The following is a 7,311-nucleotide window of genomic DNA, read 5'->3' on the forward strand; positions in this document are numbered from 1 at the left end:
GGAAGTTGGGGATGAAAATTCCATGCATGCTGCTATGGATGGTGACTTGGAGGATGATAACGGCAGCCATGGTGGACATGTGGCTGCTTCTCATGGGCGTGGTGTTGCTGCTCATGGAGGGCACCGAGGAGGACAACTTCGAGGGCGAGGGCATGGTCCTCGTGGGCACTACTATGACCCTCATGAGCGTGTTGCTCGTGGTCATGGAGATGATTTTGATGATTATGATGGTGTCCCATACCGTCATGCTGCTGAAGATGGGCGTCGTGCAGAACATCGTGATCGAGATGGTTGAGATGACATAGCAAGAATCAAGTTGCATATCCCCATGTTCACAGGAAAGGAAGACCCCGATCCATATTTTGATTGGGAAGAGCAGTGTGAGCAGATTTTTCGTATCCATAACCATGCAGATCCGAAGAGAGTAAACCTTGCTTGTGTTGAGTTTTCTGGTTATGCACTCACTTGGTGGAATCAACTACAAGAAAATCAACTGCTGCTAGGACGTGATCACATTGACACTTGGCAAGAGATAAAACAAGCCATGAGGCAAAGGTTTGTTCCTTCACAATATCAAAGAGATCTCCGAAGCAGATTGCAGCGTCTTAGCCAAGGTACGCGCACGGTGGATGAGTACTATAAAGAGATGGAATTGTTGTTGGTTCGTGCTCGTATTCATGAAGATGAGGAGTCAAAGATGGCATGATTTTTGCATGGTCTCGACAATGAAATTTCTGATTTTGTGGAGATGTTTCCCTATAACACTCTACAAGATATTTTGGAGCAAGCAAAGTGCACGGAGAGGAAGGTGCAGCGGAGTGGTCATGGACGGATATCTCATAACCGCACCACCACACCATGGAAAAGGTTGCAGCCAAGTGCCTCTCATGGTGGTTCTCAGTTTTAGCATACTTCACACCCTACTGCCACCCGACGAACAGCGGCTTCATCGGCATCATCACCAGCCCCTAGGATTGTGGACAAGCGTGCTCCTTCTGCTGCTGGAAGTACCTCTAACCCCACGGCTGTACCATCATCTCGAAGCCGAGATATTGAGTGTTGGAAGTGCAAAGGGCATGGTCACATTTCTTCTGAATGTCGAAACAAGAGAGTTCTCTTTGTGAATGAACACAGTGAATGGGAATCTGAGAGTGAGCATGAAGATAATGGAGCATCGGGTGATCATGAGAATGAAGAGGGTGAGAAGATTGGTTGTGATATTCAGGCCGACATGGGAGATTGCTTTGTTTCTCGTCGTGTGCTTAGTGTTAATGCAGCTAGAGAAGAGAAAGGGCAGCAACATAATATTTTTCACACTCGTGGCACCATCAAGGACAAGTGACGGTGTCCTGGACTAGGGGGTACTCACCACGTCATCTCCTGATCTGTTAGATTAGGCCGAGGACCCCCATGGCCGTATACTCATGGGCCAGTTTGGACAACTGCCGCATACATGGAAGATTCCACAAGACTTGGTGATCAAGACAAGGACTCCTCCCCACCGGCGTATTCAGCTAGGACTCTTGTTATCCTAGGCCTCTGGTGCATTATATAAACTGAGGCCAGGCTAGTCGATAGATCGTATACATACAATCATACCATAGGCTAGCTTCTAGGGTTTAGCCTCTCTGATCTCGTGGTAGATCTACTCTTGTACTACACATATCATCAATATGAATCAAGCAGGACATAGGGTTTTACCTCCATCAAGAGGGCCCGATCCTGGGTAAAACATCGTGTCCCCTGCCTCCTGTTACCATCCGGCCAAGACGCATAGTTCGGGACCCCCTACCCGAGATCCGCCGGTTTTGACACCGACATTGGTGCTTTCATTGAGAGTTCCGTTGTGTGATCGGAAAAGGATCGATGACTCGTCTGCAGGTCAACTGCGATGCCAACATCTTCGTCGCCGGCTCAACTGGTCACCTTGGCTCGACCGAGGACCGTGCTCCGTCTCCGATCGTCATGTTTGGACGAGGGCCTTCATTAACATCAACTTCGATCTCTATCAAGATCATGGAGGAATCATCCATGGAGCTCGGGGGCTCAACGTTAACATTGCCCTCGGGCGACCGAGCTATTTTTCCGAACAGCAAACTTGTATCCGCCGCCACCACCTCTTAGAGCATCGCTTTGACCATCCCTTTGGTGGAATTGTGCAGAATTGAGTTTACAACAGCCATGCAAAATTTCGTCGAGTTCCGATGGAGGAATCTCCGACAATCTACGATATACCGGAGCCATGTCAAATCTGGACAGGAATCTGGACGAGTTTAGGGCGTGGTCTCCAGAGGCTAGCTCGGAGGTCCTTTGGAAGATCCAACCGTTCATCTACTGTGGAATTCCCATATCTACCACCCCTCCAAATTTCAGCTCGATCCGATGTTTCAAACTCCGGGAACCTTCCGATGAGTGGATCAATTTTTGGATCCATTTTCTGCGCGAATACGGATCCGACCGAATTCATGTTTCTTTATGAACGTGACATTGGACAACCTTTTTAGAGGAATTCTCTTCTAGGGTATTGTGCGTTGTTTTTAAACACGTGCCCGTAAATTTTTAAGCCTCCCCTGAGGTCGCCTTCATCATCATGCTGGTGTCAAACCAGTCCGACGATATTGCTCCAAGGCTGTCGACATGCGCTAGACACGTCATCACTTTCCTGAGCCGAGCTCAACTTCTTCGGATCATCATCTCGGCAAGCCGAAGAAGAGTCCGGCATCGCGAAGGATAAATCATCACCAACATCGCCGCCCCACGGATTACACGGAGCGGGCATACCGGCATCGCTGCACGGTCACTTCATCAAGCCGGCATCGACCACGTCACGACCTGCATCGGCAGGGCCGCACTATTGCTTCTTCAAGCTGGTGTCCATCACGCCGACCTACTTCGACTCATCGGCTGCATCGAGGCATCGACATCTCGACTGGACCGGGGGCTTCACCATCTCTTCATCAACCTACTCCGGAGACTTCGGCGTCACTAGCCGACCAGCTCCGTCACGTTAGCTGGACCGAGGGCTTTGCCTCGGCGAGCCAACCTTTGCCAACATCGCCATACCGTCGCTTTATCGCCCATCAGGCAATGGGTGTGCGGATCGAGTCTCAATTTTGGGAATCACCTTTCTTCGGATTGCTACAACAAATAAACCGGGTGCTATTAATCCTAGTAATTTTTGCTTGTTTGGGTTTATTTTTCCCAAGGAATTATTACTCTGGTTTGTCCATCATCTGTACACAGGTCTATCAAATGATGGCCTCATTAACGACGGTCGCGTGGTGATTCGGTCAGTTTCCGTACATAGCTCGGCGAACACCGCATCCGGAACTCGAACCGACCTGTGAATTCAGGCTTTGCCACGCCTTTACCATATCACGCGGACGCCCTGCATCGACATTGACTTCGGCGCCAGGCCATATTTCTTTTATTACTCACTTTGCATAAATTATTTATTATGCAACGATTTTTTTATTATTATTATTACTATTATCTTCGGTTTGCACTATTTCTTGTGCACAGGAAAATGATTCGGGGACTTCATCGTCACTTTGCCGGTCTGCATTGACCGTGCTATGTCTCCACTTCGGCGTGTCGAGCTCTCCGCTCCGCCACCTCGGGACCAGCTTGGGGGATGGAACCTTGTCCCGCATCAAGCCCGGACCGTGTCATCAATGCCGTGTCATCAATGCTCAAAGTTTTAATTTTTAACTTGTGTTCGGTTCGACCAAGCATTATACTTTTTTGGAAAAAAGTTGCTTGTAAAAAATTTTCCTTGTCCAAACATTGTTTGTGACACACATATTCAAATACTTGTTTATTTGGGGGCTTCCTTTATGAAGCTTTTCCTCTTGCATATGATTATACTTGTACGGCTTCGTTCCTTGTTCATGTATTACGCCACAATATGCACTATATTGACTTAAGTGATTTGCAAGCCGGGTTGCCTGGCTCCTGTGCTTACCCCTACGTTCCCGATTGTTTGGCTAGGGAGTGAAGGGAGCACCTCTGCGATTGTCACGACCGGGTCCTCCGAGCTCTGACCTCAGACTGGGTGAAGTCGAAAGCTAGCGCTCTTATTGTTTTCAATCATGGTCGGCACACAACGGAACTCATGAGTACAAAAAATCTATTACACAAGTCTCATAGCAATAATGAGCACCGAAGAAAGGTATCGGTGGGGGTACTATTTTCTCCGAAGATGCTTCTTACACTTCATCTGTAATATAGGATAAGTTCCCTGAGCGTGCTTTGTCTTTTACAGCCTTATGGCCCGGTTGCCTGGTTATCGGAAACACTGTCGATATTCTTGACATGTGGAGTACATAACACTTTTCAGTCCTTGACCGAAGAGGGAGAAGCCGATGGTCAGTTAAGACGCGTTTAAAGTTCGGTTGAACAAAGATATGATATAAGTACTTCGGTACATACAATCATTATACATAAAATTCTTTTACCCAAGTCACTTGGGGGCTCTTAAATTTATATGAGCCGTTTTATAATAAGTGTTCTTCTTCTTAGTTGTTGCAAAGTTTTTATTACTATTATTATTCATCACTCCTTTTTTCGACACGAGTGTGTGGCCACTAGCCGGGGAGCCTAATTTCTCTCTCAAAGCCGCTAGAGTTTAGTTTGCTAAACTGGCCTAATGAGAAGTACTCCGCCTTCGGGATAGGAGGTAGAAGTCGTAGGCTGACCCGCTATAAGTCTTGAGATAGGATGTGTCATGTTAAAGCACGACAGAAGCACTCTTTTTTTCTAAGACCAATTTTCGGATTGGCACCGAACACTTGATCTTGTTCGGACGTCAAGTTTTTACTAACGTTTTTTTGGTTTTCCAAGCTTATGGCACTTTTAAACTATTTGTCTGTTTCCAGCACAAGTCTCACAGTGCAATGCCGGACAGCTTTATAGATTCGGCAAAAACATTCTCGGATCTCACTATATATGCATTGGTTTCGAATTGTGTCTTCGGTCAATAGTTGGGTTGCCCGGCTCCTGCAGTTGCCTCCTATGTTCCGCTTTGTTCGGCTAGGTGTGCAAAGGGAGAACCACTGTGATTGTGCTTCCAGCTTTCATGGTTAAGCACCTCAGTGGAGAAAGCTGAAAACTGACTGTCACAATAAGCGTAAACTGGTCAGCAATCCGATGACGGTGTTAAATGACTGGCCATTCATAAAATTGGCCGAAGTGTTTACGGCTTGACCTCGACTGTTGCCGAACACTACCGGGGGCTAGTAATTGGCCTCCCAAACTAAATCCTCAATATTTTGCTCTTACATTGGAGCTGAGGTTTCATTATCATGCTCAACATGAAAACCCAAAGAAAGGAACTGATAGCGGGATTATTTTCTTTGGAAGACATTTATTATGTTAAACAGTGATATAACATATCTCTCTGCGTACCTTTGTTTATAAGACCGTATGGCCAGATTGCCTTGTTTGTCGTAAATCTTTGCCCTCATAAAGGCTTTATAAAGTGGACAAACACTCCTCGGCTACTGGCTGAGGAGGTGGAAGCCGATGGTCGGTCAACAAAGTTTTGTACAATGCGGATCCAAGCATTAATGATGTAAAGTACTTGGATACATAGAATCATTACACGTAATTTGTGATTTTACTCTGGATATCGATCCTTAATTCGGCCACCCGTGCCCGCATTAAGGCTCGGGGGCTACTGGGCTTCAGGCTTATCACTTACTAATTTTAAAGGGGCGTATCGATCCCCTGATCTGGTGTTGCCACCCGACCAGTGTCTCGGGGGCTACTGCATTGGCAATCCAGTGCAGAAAATTTAAGTGCAATATAGTTTTCGAGGAGATTATGATCCTCAGGTTGGTCGGCCGCACCCAACCTGAGTCTCGAGGACTCTGCACACCGCTTTTTGTGTCTTGAAGTATTCTGCTGAGCTAGGAGTTGATCCTCAGGCCGATTTTGCAAATCAACCTGAGTCTCAGCGGCTACTGGGATCAGCGGTCTTACGTCTTCCTTCAGGTGCATCTTGGGTTTTAGACCGATACACACCTTGATGGCTAGTGACTATATATCTCGGCAGAGAATAAATTGCAAAAATCAAAAATATTGACAAAAAATTGGCCCACAGTCGGGGTGGTGCACCACCTCGGAAGCAGTCCGGCATAAAGCTCGGGCGCTAGTGGCTAGCTCCATAGAGGGCATTTCCGGCATTAAGCTCGGCTAAACTCCTTCAACTTTTGGATATAGTCCGGCGTTGGAGCTTGGACATAGTCCGGCGTTGGAGCTTGGACACAGTTCGGCGTTGGAGCTCGGATACATTTCGGCGTTGGAGCTCGAAAGCAGTCTGGCATTGGTGCTCGGCTGCAAAAGATACCTCGAATGCAGTCCGGCGTTAGAGCTCGGACGCAAGAGGACACTGCCTCCTAGGAACAACTTCAAACCCGAGGTGTGGCATAAAAATAATAAGGCATTGATAAAGGCCGGAAACTTAAAGGGGCTCCTCGGATACCCGACGTGTGAACTCATCGACTGCATTTCGGCGATCCTCAAGATCGAAGATGGGAAGATTTGTTGAACCAGTTTCCAAGACCGACAACCGAAGATGAAGAACAGTTCGGAAGAATCGAGGAGCGTCTCTAAACTTGAAGACCGGTTCAGGGGGCTACTAACGGTGTCCTGGACTAGGGGGTACTCACCACGTCATCTCCCCATCTGTTAGATTGGGCCGAGGACCCCCATGGCCGTATACTCATGGGCTAGTTCGGACAACTACCGCATACATGGAAGATTCCACAAGACTTGGTGATCAAGACAAGGACTCCTCCCCACCGGCATATTTGGCTAGGACTCTTGTTATCCTAGGCCTCTGGTGCATTATATAAACCGAGGCTAGGCTAGTCGATAGATCATATACATACAATCATAGCATAGGCTAGCTTCTAGGGTTTAGCCTCTCCGATCTCGTGGTAGATCTACTCTTGTACTACCCATATCATCAATATCAATCAAGCAGGACATAGGGTTTTACCTCCATCAAGAGGGCCCGAACCTGGGTAAAACATCGTGTCCCCTGCCTCCTGTTACCATCTGGCCTAGATGCATAGTTCGGGACCCCCTACCCGAGATCTGCCAGTTTTGACACCGACAACAAGGTTTGCAGAATTATTGTTGACAATGGAAATTGCAACAACATTTGCAGGTTCAGATTTGGTAGAGAAGTTGGGACTGAAACAAAGAAGGCACCGAAGTCCATATAAGATGCAATGGCTCAATGATTGTGCTACAGTTCGAGTAAGCAACATTGTCAACGTTCAGTTTTCCATTGGGAAGTACCGG

Source organism: Triticum urartu, chromosome 5 (assembly GCF_003073215.2).
Source record: "Triticum urartu cultivar G1812 chromosome 5, Tu2.1, whole genome shotgun sequence".
NCBI lineage: Eukaryota > Viridiplantae > Streptophyta > Magnoliopsida > Poales > Poaceae > Triticum > Triticum urartu.